Here is a 16,641-nt window from a genome sequence, read left to right as displayed (position 1 = left end):
TCTGCACAAATTCGAACTACGAGTTCGCGCGACTTTATCGTTTCTCCAATAATTTTCCAAAATCTGACTGGCTGGCGAGCAATCTTGGAGATAGTCCGCAGAGGGAAACGGGCAAGAAATACCAGTCGTATTATTAAACGCGAGCATGGGATACGTGGAGAAAAAAAGGAAAATTGCCATGTGGAGATTCTCGTCGGACACGCCTCCTGTATCTTAGCCAGCTTCTCCAGTTTGCAATTTACTCGACGCTGGAAAAAGTATACGTTTCCGTTATTTACCATTCGTGTAAGACGAGCAGTCGGTTCAAAGCATCCACCAGTATACATATGTATACTTTGCCTCTTCATGATCGCCTCTGTTTCCTCTATTATATCCTCGTCAATTTATGCTTTCCAATATCGAGACTCTTTGCCTTTGAACTCGCAAAAACACGATTTTACGTGATTTTCGTAGTATACAAAAAAGGGGAGGGTGGAAAGAGGGTAGAAGGGAAAAAAGGGTCTACGAATTTCTTCTTACATGTAAATATGTAAATTGCAATATGAAATTTAAATATACGATAATATATATATGGAAGAAATTCTGATTTAAGAATAAAAATATATATTACATATGTGAAACATCGAAGATACAAAATTTTTATTGACGCATTCATATAAAAATATTATATTACGTGTAGTCGGAAACATTCAGCAGACAATGCAATATATTTGTAATATACATTTCAATACAATATATAGTGATATAAATTAATGTACAAGAATATATTAAATATCTACGTTGAAACACGAGAAATGCAAAATTTTAATAAATTCATCAATTCATGATATAGAAATATTAAACATAGTTGAAAAATTGGTTCGATACAGGGAATAACAGATATCTGCGTCGAGTCATGCAGCATGTAAAATTTTAATAAATCCAGTGATATAAAAATATTCAAGAAATATGGAAGAAATATTATATGTGTTATAATCATACGTTGTCTGTATTATTCGCAATTGTGAGATAAATACATGCGACGTAGATAGAACAAACATGCATAACGCGTGTTTAAAAAACCTGTGTAATAAATTACGTAACGCGAGTGAAACATTAAGGTTGAGAAGATTAGGAAAAGCTTTAAGAATATGCGAGAATTTATTCATTGACCTGTTTCAAATTTTAAGCTGCTTACCAGCTGTCCTAACATCCATAGTAATTAGCAAAGAAAGAACTCCAATCCTTAATATGCATACGACGTGATAAAAATGTTAGCGCGTAAGAAATAATCGTTTTAATTCAGTGAAAAGTACTTGAGTACAATCGAAAAAGAGAGCACACACAGCATCTGTAATATTTCATCATCTTTATTTTGAATATTTCTCATCCATGCGCTAAACATTAACATACACAATGGAAATATTGTTCTATAGTGTGCTTTAATCCTTTAATCGCTCGTGAACTCTACAAATCTGGCTGTACACCCTCCTCGGAAAACCACCTTTGTATTTTAATAATACAACTACCGCAATTGTCGCTTAGATCATCTCGCAGCCGTCTCGCTCCTATATACAATATCTCCTTTTCTCATTCTTATCCGATTTACATTGTAAATGGCGTTTTCATAGAAAAAGACTGTGAACCTCGAGCATACCATCATTTTTCAAGAAACAAAGGATAAAACTGGTCCAGAACAAAAACCATACAACTCTCGTTGAAGCTCAGCAAAAATAGAAAAAACAACCAAAAAAAAAAAAAAAAAAGAAAAACAGAGAGTCGAATTAAAAAGATCCAGAATTCATTGAAACTGCGTTCGATCACTGATATCGCTTTCAATTACGAGAAAGGCCCTGGAAAAAAGATTTCGAAACTACCATTCTCTCGCTCAACTCTTTTCCATATTGTTTTAAACTAGCAATAATCGCACATCGATAGAACCCCATTGGTTACGATATCGCCACCGCGCCAAGCTCTTCCCCATATCGATCGGTGCAGTCATTTTTAACATAAAACTATCGTTCTCTTCGAAGCGATGTTTTTATTTTTATATATAACAAGCTTTTCTACAAAATAGTTGCGTTTAGCTATCGCTGTATTGTAGACGTTATAACGCGATGCATAAGATCGGTCATGCGTCTGAAACATCTGAAACGAAATCCTGACAGCGTGCAGGACTATTCCAAGTTCGTTCCCGCCACTTTGACAGTAGAAGAGTCACGCTTATACATTATTCATATCGCAAGGGATGAGAGCGCGAGATACATTGTACTTACGAACATCAATATGCGTGATTTCGAGATGCCCTTATTTTCAGTCAAAGAATATCTGCGGCCAACTGTCGACCATTGGCACGAGAAACTATTGGTCTATCGATAACCAGATTTCCTGTTTTTTCCTTGATCACGCGAATAAATCATTCTGTTGCATCTCTCATTTGCCATCTTTCTTAATCATTTTTATTAGGCGTGTGCAAACATCAGCGCGTGCAAAATATTTATCCTGTGAGATTAAATTTGCCTTTTAAATTTTGTTCCATTTCTATCAGTTGGGGTCTTTAAAAGCTGATCAACTTAATTTTCTGATAATTTCTCAATTTCATTATCCAGATACATTATCGGTATTCGATTTATTTCTTATCTATTATTTTTACCTTCATTAACTTTATTAACTTGATTATTTTCGTAAGTTCGTCCTTCTCTTTTTTTTTCTTTTTTTTTTTTCTTTTTGCGGAAAATGGCGTAACGGTGATGAACTCGTAAATAAAGTTTTTAAAATTGCATTTGTAACATTATCGTTGCCTTGCATTTTTTATAGTAGAATTAATACTATTAATAGTAGGCTTTCTCAACTTTACGGAACTATACGATATAACTTTTGAATTGTTTAATCATCGATCATAAAAGAGAAGGAATTTTCTCATCATTTTTTCGTTATTGAGCTTCGCGAATAATCAGAATATTCATGTAATTTTCTTGTATGCGCTTAAATTTGGATAAGTGGCATGAATGTTCTGCAGGCATAAATTTAGCATTTCAAGAAGATTAAAGACTTTCTTTATTCCGTCTAGACAATTTTTTAATATACATTTATTAATTGTATAAATTACTTTAAAATAAAATGAGAAAACTGTAGGAGTTCTATTTCGAGAAATTTCCAATTCTACGGTTAATAATTCTTACGAACCTGAATAATGAAGTAATTAGTCGTTAAATCGTGCGCAAAGTACTTTGATTAAACATATTATGTTTCGAAGAAACGGAGAAAATTTTATTTTAAACAACGGCATATACATTAACCTAATAATTTATATTTCATTGTATTATTTTCACGAAGCTTGATACGCTCGTTGCTACCTGTTTAATATTCAGTTCCCTTTATGATAGTAATCTGAACATATGAATACGAGATTTTTACAATTTTGTTTATTTTCTGAGAAAGAACTTTCAATATGGGATATTTGTCGTGATAGATACGAAGAGATATAAAAAATAATAGCTACATCGGTTTTTAAAAATTGAAGCTATTTTCGTTTTTACACGTTTGATGGCAATCTGAATTAATTACGAGGCACATGACAAATGATTGGAATAAATTAATTTGCCAATAGCAGAACTGCGTGAATTTCAAGAAGGCACCTACATAATAACGTTCGTTATTTACGAGTTCGTTTATGTTACAGTGCTAGCACGTTGCATATAAATTTGTTGGACATTGACAAGTCTGCCAATAGTTAGTACAGCGTTATATTTGTACGTGCTGATACGTCTACCGATATTTCATCGTACATTTCCCATATTCGCGTAATTTTATTTAATATAACGTGTCCAGCTCATAGCGTCGTTTCATAATATTCTATACGTCAAAATTATTCACGCGTGACAGAAAAAAAAGATCGCGTATTTGGCGGCACCAACCAACCGTATAAAATAATTCATTCAAACTTTTAGCGAGTAGGTTATCTAGAATTAAAAATCGTTTTTCTTTCTTTCTTTTTTTTTTTTTTTTTTAATCAACTCGTTTCACTCGAACGATTGTCCGTCACGAAATTTTCATGAAAACTGTAGGTAAAAGCTGTCTGGCATGGTAACACGTACTCGGCTGTGTAAAATTCTAAAACTAGAGTGGCAAAACGCGATGAATAAAATCAAAATTTTAAGATTTTGACACGGTAAACCATGGAATAATGGGAATAAAATTTATTATTGCCAGCGTTGAGCCGGCAGCGTTAAAACGGCGCTGATACGGCGAAGATGATACATTAAACCGCTTTTGCAATATTTCACGGATGCACCATTATTCTGTTTTAGTACTCCATTTTTCCCCAGCCGCGTATATCCTTCTTTTCGTTGCCGGTTATCGTATAGTTTAAGGTAATCCGACCGGAATTCGCAATAATTTATGACGCGTGTTAACATCCTGATGCCGTAACATTCGTAATCGATCTTGTAATAATAACTCACGGTTGAAAGGAATAAGTTATACGATTTAAGTGTAAACCATGATATAGCGTAATACTTACAATTATTTCGTTCCATTTATCGGTAATATATTCATCTTATTGTTAGGAACGCGATTAATTTAAAAAGGCCAGTCTCTTAAAATTGTGTGCAATAAAATGTCCAATATTATTAGATGGACGATAAATTCGTCGAGTTTACAAGTCATATACGATTTTATATTTCATAGTCGAAATACGAACTCCTTTTTAATTATTGGAAATAAAATGTATGTATTTCTCCTTTTTCAAAAAATGTCTGCGTTTCGATAATGGTTAGAGAAATGTTTCAGTGAAATAACCGGCAGCACTGTTATAACTGGGTCAGTTGCATATCTTGAGCAATTGGATCAATATTGTTAGTAAAATTTTACAAATTACCAGTTATCGATGTTAATAAATTCTTTTTCCGATAACATACCTTAGGAATAAATTTCGCAAATTGCAAGAGAGGCGATCGTTGTATTTAATGTAAACTTGTAAAATTGTTGAAACAATTCTATTTGTGCAACGGAAATCTATAACCAACGATTTATAACTTGTTGATGCACAGATATTTGGTAGAGCACGAACGTTATGCAAATTCATTGTATTTACGAGCGTGAGGAAATGGAAACTATATAGAAATTTATTTCACTCAGTGAATATTAGCACGAAGATTGTACTTTGAATAATTTACACATTTTTGCATATTATTTATTTATTACGTTTCTCATAAATGAAGATCACAGAAAAATTACTTTTCAAGTACATTTCTGTCTTTTTGAGTTTAAAGTAGCTTTATGACTAACACGTAAATATTTTAATATAAAATCGTCAAAAATGTAAATTCCTGTTGGATTGAAAAAGGTGCTCGAAGGAATTTTGTGGAAAGCACAGCTACAACTGTTAAGACAAGCAATATTTTAATATCAGGACAAGCTATATTTCTTAAAATTTTGAAGAATATAGACAAATTATTTCTTGTAAAGTTATTTTAAAATATTTTTGAAAAATATATTATATTAAAAATTAGTTTAAAATTATTGCATCAATAGAAATTTCCAAATATAGAAACATTCGCGATCTAACGATTAATTTCTAAATTATTCTCTCTAATAAAATCTGCTTGCTTTAGGATACTAATAAAACAAAATTATCTGCAACTACCTTATCGACAAAAAGTATCTCGGCCCATTCTGTCGATCGAAACAATCGCAACGATGTTAATTCCCTATCGGAATAAGTCGTGTGGCGAGGCAACCACGGCGACCTCGGTGAAATTCTTTCGAATCGTCGTATACACGTCGGAACAATGGTTCCCTCAGCCCCTTTATCGCACAATTCCACCGGGCAGAAATGTCATTTCTTTCGCGGAGGTTGCTCATTGTGGCCGCCATGAATCGGCAACAAAAGCCGTTGTCAAAGTACTTTCGGCATGCGAACAAGAAATTATTACGTAGCAATGGAGCGGAGCTCGTTCGTGAAAGCAAGAAATAACGAGCTCCACACTCTAATTACTCCCGCATCGATACGAACCAAGGAGGGAAAGATAGAGAAAACTTTCTTTCGTTTAATTCTTTGCCGGAAATGGTATCGCTGCGCGCGCCCTCGTGTTCGCCAAGTCACCACGACATTGAAACCCGCCGAGTATTTTCACTCTGTAATAAGGTCGACGGATATTTTGTTGACAATAAGCTGGCGAGCAATAAATGGCGAGATAGCGACGAATTGAATACGTTTTCGGGGTAAAGGGCGAAGAGAAATCGCACAGGCGATGGACTAAATCAAAGAACTGGGGCAAACTGCGGCCGCTCGATGGCAGAGAGCAAAAGAAGGATCTTTCGATTAGCGGATTCAATTAGAAATTGTATTTGTCGCGAACTTGCAGCGTCTACCTTCTCTCTTCTTTTCGTGCAGATTGACATTTGTGAAATTTTCTGATTGTACTGACAAAATGATACGTACGTTCTGGATATCGAGGTTAAGGAGGAAAGGTTCGTTCGTAATATGGGTACCTTAAACTGTCGTAATTGTACGACATGGTTCTTTTTCTCATTGCGTTTGTTTCGTACGTTTTCAATAAATATATTCTAAGTAACGAGATATACAGTGGCTCACGAAAACTTGTTCTCTATCGAATCGATAATTTCGAAGGATCCACGTTACTAAGATTTTTCATGTAATATCTTTGGAATAGTTCCATTTTCTACTTCATCCGTGTATACTAATATCTACTTTCTTCTCTGTTTTCAGGTAAGTTTTCGATACTGAACATCCGCACGTTTCACTAACCGGAGACCCTGTTATGTGAGTAAAAATCTGAAAATTATTATGAATTGTCGTTGAACTATCATAGAAGAACTAACTACGTACCAAGTTATCTAAACCATTCAACTCTTATCCATCACATCCATCGATGCCATCAACAATTTCTGAGATGTTCTCGGAGATCAATTTAAACGAGACGCTTTATACACGTATCCCTCGTGCTGTCAACTTTTTCAAAAGGACTATCTCCTGTCTACTATTCTATCCTGCCATCAAACGATCTACTTTATCCGAGAAAAATCAAACAGGGCGCGCTACCATCTCACTCGATGTGTCTTTCTCGATCGAGATTTCAGTCAGCCGAAAAACAGGTCCGTGCTCTGAAAACATGCCTCCCGGCGTGGTTCGCGTTATGTCTTTTGCTTCGGGCTATTATGCTAACGGTGTTTCCCGCGAAAACGTTTTCAAACGCTAAATTCGCTATTTATATTCTCTCGACACAGTTTGGAGAAGCAGGTTGACATACGTGCAAAGACTCTTATATAGAGGCTAGGATAGATCAATCTAGAATAGATTGTTAAACGAAAGAAGATGCGTGTGACTACGTTTTCAGACGGGTTCGCGACAACATCAGCCCTGAGGAAACATTTCGGCGTCTCGACGTCGCAAAATTTCCTATTTATATGCCCGCGGGTATCCGGGATTAGGACACTGACTGCCGTTGAAGCATCGGCATGCATATGCAGCCGAGTCCTCGGCCAACTTCTTAAGCAAACGAGACGTACGATATGGCGCTCTACCTTTGTGGATTTTCGCGGAAACTTTGGCCATCGCGATGACCAACTTCTCTGTTCCCGTGTTTGCGACCGGCGAAGACTTTGGTTTTGAATTAGTGTTTGGAAGGGCGAGAAGCGAGAGATGAATTGAACGAAGAGAGCTGAAGTGTTGGCAGATGAATTAAAGTTGGTCTTCGGAAGGCGGATTGGTATGGTAATATTTGGCTGGGAATTTGCGACGATCGAGCATTTCGATGGTCCCCTGTTCAAGTCGTTTCATACTGCTTCATTTTGTGCTTATCGCGGATAAGGCAGGAGATTTCATTTTCGCCTGTTGAGGTACAATTGTGCCAAGTTCGAGCAATAAAGCACAGAACCGGGAAAAATCAATTTTATTATTTGCATTTGCTGTGATATCGTACGACATCTTTCCTCGTCTACGTAAGCAATATTTGAATTAATTTAAAGTTTTTCGAGGGAAAAAGTTCGCATTGTTGCGAGATGTGCACCGGGCAACGAAGACTTGTCTTCGTGACGGCGCAAGGGAAAAGCGGTTCAGGAAGATTGGCATCAATATTTCAATCGTGTACATCTGGCACGCAATAGTTTCGCAACGTTGGCTCGGGATATTTCAATATTTTCCTCAAAGGTGGGCAAAACCGTGCCAGCTTCAATTTGCCATTCTCTAGAACACGTAAGCCTGGCCAAACGCATTTTCGTTTCGTCCTTGGAGAGCATACGAGATTACAATTAGAAAGTTCTCGCGTCTCGTTCGCGTTAATTCTACCAATTCCAGCTAGTAATTTTTCCACCAATTCCGACGGAATTAAAACGAACGCGACGAAAGAGGGAAGCTTTCTGGAAATTGCGCGTGTACTGTATCGCGTTTCGCTATCAAAGAATCTCCACGGCCGAGTCCTACGTCTTCAAATTTCGAGAAATTCGGACGAAATGGATACAGCTGCTTGTCTTTTAACTAAGAAATTAGAAATTATTTTGCGAGCAACGTCAGTTTCATTTTCAAATCTCCTGTGGCGATCCTTGGTACAAATTTCGATTAACGTCTTGTTCTTCGAATGAAATCATTTTCTGAAGCATGTAACAGGAAGAAATAAAAAGAGGACGGGCTAAAATGACAGAATAATTATAACTGACGGAATTACTTATTAAATGATGGAAAATTTCTAACATAAAAACAGGATATTTTTAAGGGAAGCATCAAGCAAGTAAACAGTTCGATAATGTAATTACGCGATGTTTAGCTTTAAATTTCTTGATAATATCGATAATGAATTTCTCTGAAAATGAAAAGATTCGTTAACCATAAACTAAGAACTACAGATTACATCGCAACGTGTCATTAAACGCGTCTAATTTCCAACTCTAGTGCTTTGATTCTATCTGAGAAATAATTACTCGACGCAATACGATTCTCTTCTAACGTCCCTTAACGTTTTAATTAAAATTTCCAATTTCCTACAAAATATTAGTTTCTCTGAAATCCTTGATCCTTCGCGTCTTTGACATTGTCATGGCAAAGTAGCGGAATATATTCTGTCTCTGTTGCAAGGCCAGTTTAATTCAATATCCGTAGTTGTCCAAAACCGTGACGTGGAAAATCTCGAAACGCTCGATCGCCAGGGCAACGGGACGCGCCGAGCAAATGCAGTGTTTCAGCAAGGTGGCCGTCGCCCAGAAATTACCTCGTTCCGTAACCCCTTATTTCGCTCGGCCGTTTTACCAGGGAAATTAATTTACGCAATCAACATACAGATAAGGCGAGCTGGAGCGTGTGCGCAAACAATGCCGGAACGAGTCGAGTTGCCAGGTAGAGAGAACCGAGCGAACAAACGCGTCGACCCGGTCGATATTTCCAGCGCAAAGGATTAATGCTATTAATTTAATAGAGTCGAGTGGGAAAACCTTCTCTCAAGGATTCTATTTTTCGCTTTTATCCCGAATCTCTTTTCTCTTTCGTGTCTCGTTTGCCCGGTGGACAAAGTGACTCTTTCCTGTTGGTAGTTTCGTTAGGAGACGGGACACATCTAGAAGAAAAGAGAACACGTTTGATTGTAAAAAAGAAATGTTCTGTAGTAGAGTGACGTGGTTTAATATTAATAAGGTTAGAGTTATTTAAAAACGCCTAAAAGTAGTAAAAGTTATTGTTAGGTTGTAGGAAATGTTTCTTTCGTTTTATAAGGAAATAATATTGTTTTTGCGTTTTATATTAGTTTATTGAATTATACACGAATATAATAATAGAAATAGAACGAAATGGATCACACCTGGATCAATAAAATAATATAAAACAGAAATTGTTGTTCATCTATTAATATCTTATGAAACGAAAGAAACTTTTCGGACGAATTATATTTTTTTAAAAATACTTCGGCTATCGAACATTCCAAGTTTTATATTTAAACTTCCGGTACAACATAATGACGAGAAACACGACACGATTACGAAATTATGATATGATATCTTCGAAATTCGTGTCTTATGTTATTATCGTTTAAATACGAATTGGTTGCCATTTAAATTATATATTCGAATGTTGTGAACTTTTGGCGGTGAAATATTCACGTCCCTACCCCCGCTGTTGTCCCAACTTTCGCCTCGCATTTGCATCTTTTCAATATTTGTAAACAACGTGGAATAAAACGTAGAATCGTATTAAATATTAAAGCTAATTAAAAACTGTCCATATTTTAATAGTAAAGAGATATATAACATCAATTTTGGGTCATACAAACCCTAGGAGAACAGCAGGGCTGTTAGTTACACGAGTTCATTTGCAAAGATACGAACAGCTTCTTTTGACTTGCAATATTTACAATTAATTCCTTCCAAGTGATTTAATCTATTAGTTGCATCGGACAAGAAAAATGTTACGAAAATGTACCGAGTTAGATGTAAAAAGACATCTGCAGAGAAACAAGGAGGAACGATTTTAAAATGATTTTATCGTTCAATCTTTCATAGATTGGACATTTCAGAATACAAGCTATCACCTGTAAAGCGGAGATTGTCTATTTTGTTTTCAGAAATCGTTGGCACGTTGACCTACGCCGCTCCACCAACAGCGAGCCAACTCGCTAAATTATTCGGAAGTTTCTATATCGAAGTTGCTCGCGTATCGTCAAATTAGCAATTTACGGCAACCATAGCGAACGAACCGACTCATACTGATTCCTAAGAGTCACTTGCGCCAATATTTAAGCAACGTTCGTAACATCGTCGTTAAAATAATGTCTCGGCTAAAGCTGGCCGGTCAAGTCTGTTGATCGCTAGAGAAACAACCGAGCAGCTACTTCTAGCGTTTCAAAAGACCTTTAAAAGATGTAATTTTAGAAGATGCATATTTATTTACCACCTTTCACTCGCCTTATTCGATTGATCCTCAACGAGGATAAACAGCGTTGCTATTCTGCAGGAATGTTGGACTGCGGGTAGATTTTCACTCGTTGAATATAAAATGAAATAAACGAAACTACATTTAACAAAATAGAGATAGAACGACAAATAATTTGTAACTTTCTGAAAATTCTTCCCATTTCTGTCCGATCGCGTTATCGTCGCTAACATACGATAAAGAAATAACTTCAACGTGGCTCGTACTATTTTCCAAGTATTATACTCGCTACTGGCGTACGCGGTCTTTGAAACTCTTTGATTCAAGAATGACTCTTTCAATTCTTCAACGATTCACGCGGATCTCCCATCTTATTTGGACGCGTCTCTTAAAATCTCTTAACAATCTTCACACGGGCAACACACATTCTTGCCGCGCGTAGCCAAATATCCAGGCAACGTCACGCGCCCTGACTCGCACGCGCATCTTCCGCATCGTTTCTCCATCGTTACAATCGTCGTTCTCAATTTAGAATAATTATTTGCTCGGTTTCCTGCCGCTCGTCATCAACGCGCATTCTCACCGCTGCAGTCCCGCTAAAAAATTGCACGGTGACCCAGAAAGTTTAAAGCGGCTGGCAACTCGCTGCCAAATAAAGTTCGATAACGAAAGGACGCGGTGATCTTGTCTGGAGTAATCTTACTAGGAGCACTTCCGGTTGATCAGTCACTGCTACTACCACCACTATCACCATCGGCATTTTCCACGCGTTATCCGCAACTTATCTGAACGCGATTTCTTCCCGTCCGACCTCCGCCCCGTGAATTTTATGAATCCCCTTGGCGAGGCAGTGGACGTGGCGCACTCTCAACTTCCTCCACGGGGTGGTTATCGAGAAGTGGACTCTTAAGAGACACCAGAGGGAGCCAGTCTTCTCTAGCCGGTGATTTCGATATCTCCACGGAAACCGCTGGGAGCATTAACTTGCACTCGTTAAGCGGAAGAGCGAGGCGAAAGGAACGGTCGCCCGGAGCAGGCGAGAAAGGGTAGCCAATAAGGAAAAAACAAAGAAAGAGAGATTCGTATCGAATCGAATCGAGGATAGAGGAGAGACGAGAGAAAGGAAGAGAGAGGATGGTGGCAAATTGAACGAAGCCCCGTGGGCATGGTATGACGAAGCGATGGGGGATGAAGCGGCTCGACTAGAGGTATACCTTGCCTGTTTCCCAATTGGGTTCCGCAGATGACAGGACGCGGAAGAAGAGACGTCTTAAGGCGTTGGCAATCGTTAGTTTTAAGCCAGGTTTAGAAGACGAACGTGATTTCCTTGCTATTCCTGAGTTTTAGGTTTTTCTACAAGCATTTTAACCGTATCTCACTTTAGCCTCGTCTGTGCAATTTATCATAGCATTTATTTCTAATAGAATTTATCACTTTCTGCAATTTTAACGGAAAATCCGCAGTTTATTTCGCAGTTTATTTCTGCGTTTCAGTGGCAATTGTCATAAATTGACGATGTCTCGTGTCCTTTGCGAGCGACTGCTAACGTTATCGTTAAGTCTTCAAAAGATTGGACAAGAATTTTGTCTGATTATTTTATCTTCGCTTCGTTCGATTGGACAACGTGTTTTGTTACGTTTTCTTCCATTGGAACAAACACCGTTCGAATACCACGTTCCTCGATGACTTTGCCTGATCACGTAAGAAAGTCCTGAACCGGCATTGGCCGACTTAATTCGCCTATTAACTCGAACGAAGAACCATTCGAAGGAGCATGGCTTGCAGCTGCTTCGAAAACTGGGCGCAGTCTACCATCATCGGTTTTTACGGCCAATGGAAAATTGTTTCATTATCAGGAGTAGAGTACACGGCACGGTGCATCAGATTCCAGCGACGTCGCGACCCGTTAACTCCTCTGGAAAATAATTTCAATGGGATTCGCGCCAAGATTCTTGCACGGTCGCCGTGTTAGGCTGAAAGTGCACCGTAATCTGCATTGTATTACCGCCAGTTTCTAGGCTGCTCGCGGCTACACGATAAGAAAATTCGCCACGATGTCGATCGTACAAATTTACTGAAATGTTGGTTAACTGCTATTTCCAGCAGGCCGTACCCGTTGAAAATACTTGAACGAGAACGACCAAGTATTTTTCGATAACGATGAAGTGGTTTCATTGTTTTTGCGTTCACAAATTAGAAATTCTTCTTTCGATAGATTTTGTCTGACAACGGTACCATTGAAATGGTTTTACTAATATTTACGAGCGCATACCAAAAATAAATGTTAATTATTTGTTACGTTTCTTGCTACTACACAGATTAATATCTCGTCTTTTCGATAAGTAAAAATTTCATTTGTCATTTAACATGCTAGTGAATGTTAATTAATAAGAGATATAATTATGAAATAATGGATTTTTCGATCGTTTAGAATTCAGATCAGTACCTCAATGTAATATCGATAGATGATTTTTAGTAAGTTTGCTGAGACACAGGGATGGTTTAAGAGACATTCTTAATCGGCTGCTCGCCTACTTTACTTTTATTATTGATCGAGCTAAATTGTGCATAAAAAGATTAATTTCAATTTTGGAATATAAGCAGTTGCCTCTATTGTTCTTTCTCCTTTTTTTTCTTTTGCGATTACAGCTCAAAAAAACGTTATTCGGGTTATAATACGTTATTGATAGCAAACAATGGAAAACGTATACTGCACGATAAATATCGTTCTACATACAAGATTTCGTTACAATAGCGTTTACCCGGAGGAAAAATATTTGTATGTTTAAAATAATGGATATTAAATATTTTTTAATAATATAGTAATGTATACACTTAATGAAGGGTATCGAAAGAACAGCGATCGTTTACGCGTTGTTAGCAAGCGCAAATAAAGGAAATGAAACGTTACATCTCATTGTATCGCGTATTTAAAAAAGCAACAAAAATAAAAGAAAAAAAAGAGAAATATCGCAATGTTTCGTTCGCGGTTAGTAAAAATTTTCATATTGCTTTTACATAATCTAGGATAGACCTCAGTGGCATGCTTTATCGACGTGGAAGCGAAAACCGACTAAACCGTGGCATTTGTTCGATGCATACGTCAATGCAGAATGGCGAAGAGAGGACGTTGAAAAAGGAGGAAAAAGGCAGAGAGCCAAAAATATTATTCAATTAGCTGATGAAACGAGCCAGAAATTCAGTAAGTCCGTATAAACTGGCCTAGAATTTAATTCATAATATCGTCTGGCGATTCACGATGAACAGGTGAAGCACCGACAGTAGCTACGTTGTCGGTTTAATTAAATAAGACAGCTGTTCTCTCAGATATAGAAGTTTATCGAAACGAAAATTTATCCTATCTCCTAGTTTTTCATAACTTTTCTCCTTGTTCTATTCCTTATGATGTCACAATATGGTTTCCAATTATGAGAGGAAGCTTTTTTTCGAACTGTACGTGAAATTCTTAACGCGAAAGGTAAAATTTTACTTGGAAAATGTTCGCGTTTGAAAATTGCTATCGATGTCGATACCTACGATATTTAAATGTATCGTGGAATTGAGCAGAGAGCTTCTATACCGTGCGAAATGAACGGCGAACGTGCTCACGGTTGTAAAAACTAATAATGAGAAAAGCGAATTTATGGAAAGATAAATTTAAATTGTATTTGGAAATTAATTTAATTGATTCGCCATATTCCGCCGAATTCTCTCCAAATGGCAACGAAGATTGATCATATTAAAAATTTACAAACAAGTATGGTACGATCGAAACTATCAAGCTGAATTTTTCGGCGATACGAAACTCGTCGTATCGCGTCACGAATAAATATAAAACGTATTCCATATGATTTGCAGTAAACGACATGGCACTCGTCCTATAAATGGAAAGTTGTTGCAGTGACGAACAATTTCGAAACGTCGAAAGTTGAGCAATTCGATGCGATTCCTCCGTACCATAAACGTTGAACAAACCAGTGGTAAATCTTCGACACGCGTGACTGATGTTTATAGACATTTCGTGTATTTTTCGACGCGATGTAATAAATAATCCAGCCTTTGGTATTGGGGCAGGTCGCGGGCATCGATCAAAAACGCGCGAGTTTGTTTTCGAAATAATAGCGTACAGTTTGTTCAGAAAGAGGAATCGATGACTGATCGAATTTTTCTGCTGTAGAAGTGACCGTGTCCAGGCCCTGAGGGATATTGCTCTCTGATTTAATATCAGAATTGGATAATTTAGTAGCTGTAAGGATAAATGTTTGGAACGATCGGTATTGTTTGATCGAATGCATTCTGACGGTGAAATATTTGTTTCTGTTCTGTGCATAAATTGACAGGATTTTTATGCAAACGCATTCTTCTCTGCAGGAATGTTTCGAATTTTGTTTGCTGTACGCGTAGAAATATTTGCAAAGAAATAAGAGAGGCAATTTAATTCTGATAGAATTAAAATATTACAAAAAATTGCAAAATATCACTGAATGTATCGGTATATATAGAATCAATACGTCTGACACGTAGGATTGTTGGGATTTGGATATTATTGTAATTTTTTAATACGCAACATTCGTTATTCAGATGTCTAATTGCATTTTATAGCAGGGTATTTAGTAACTCGTATTTAGTTACATAGTATGCTGACGATTTCAATTTTATCATATTTCACGTTCATATAATACTTTTCACGAAATATTTCAGTGAGCTATATAAAATAAAAGTTATTAAAACATAAGGGAGATGAAAATATATTGTTCAATAGGAAACTACAATGCGAAAAAATGATATTTAAAATGTTGAAAATGGCAGCATAGAATCGATTGGGCTGTTAGTGCTTGGCAATGAGGATCTCAAGTATCTGCAAGTATCATCCGCGGCGACGCGGCTCGTTCGCTCTTCTCTTTTTTGTTCTCATCGAATTACCACTAGAGAAATAAGGGTTTGTTTGTCTACGTGACTACGTGCCTGAAAAGTCACTTTGATTAAACGTGCCGATTAGCCGACGAGACGGCGCGATAAATTGAAGAGAAACACTCGGTCTATGCCAATTATGCGACAGTGGTCCTCCTCGCCGCCGAGATTTTCGTTTCATTATCCCATGTTCAATGTACAGTGTACAATGTACACGTGTCGTTAGACCGCCACAAATCTGTAAGCGATAGGTTCCTTTGCTTTCTACGGCATTTAACGCTTTTCCACACTGGTTACGAGATGAAGATCGACTTTCGGTTGATTAACGCTACCAATGAATGGCTAACAATTTTATCATAAATCTACGAAATGTGACTGTCGAGTGAAATTTGAATAACTTTAGCGTCGATGGAATGATAGAAGTGAAAAGAAGAGACGAAAAGTCTTGACTTGAATCTTTCTCAAGTTTAAATGGTTCAGGTTAAAAGTTCAAAACGGAGGTAGATCCTGGAATACGTTTTTTGGTCCAATTATAGCGTGAATGAAAGATACAAATTCACGGATGAAAATTTTAGACGCGTTACTTGACAAACAGAACCAGGTTCCATCATAAATGCGCATCCGTCTCAGAAGCAACACGACAAATCGTTCCAAAATGGTCAGGTGTTGGTGACGTATAATGTCGCGCTCGAGACACAATTCTCGTGAATATCTCGTCTTATTTAACTTGTATCTCGCGCTCAGAACCCACTATCGCTTCCACAACATACAGTAGGATATGACACGCTATTGTCTTCGTTCGACGATATTAACTTGAGAAAAATGGGAATAGCGAATGATCACTGCAAATCGATTATTATTTTAATACATAGACT

At 37.3% G+C, this 16,641-nt stretch overlaps 1 protein-coding gene and 1 non-coding gene across 5 annotated transcripts in view; one reads left to right on the top strand and one right to left on the bottom strand.

Annotated features, from left to right (window-relative positions):
- LOC117162847 (neurotrimin) overlaps positions 1-16,641 on the top strand; it is a 476,077-nt gene that overhangs the window by 135,935 nt on the left and 323,501 nt on the right. The gene's annotated exons all lie outside the window — the stretch shown is intronic.
- LOC143305163 (U4 spliceosomal RNA) lies at positions 1,824-1,954 on the bottom strand. Its single transcript, XR_013061890.1, has one exon. It is a non-coding gene; the product is annotated as a U4 spliceosomal RNA (small nuclear RNA).

The sequence above is a fragment of the Bombus vancouverensis genome, chromosome 2, assembly GCF_051014615.1.
Source record: "Bombus vancouverensis nearcticus chromosome 2, iyBomVanc1_principal, whole genome shotgun sequence".
Lineage (NCBI taxonomy): Eukaryota > Metazoa > Arthropoda > Insecta > Hymenoptera > Apidae > Bombus > Bombus vancouverensis.
This window is presented reverse-complemented; position numbering and strand designations above follow the sequence as displayed.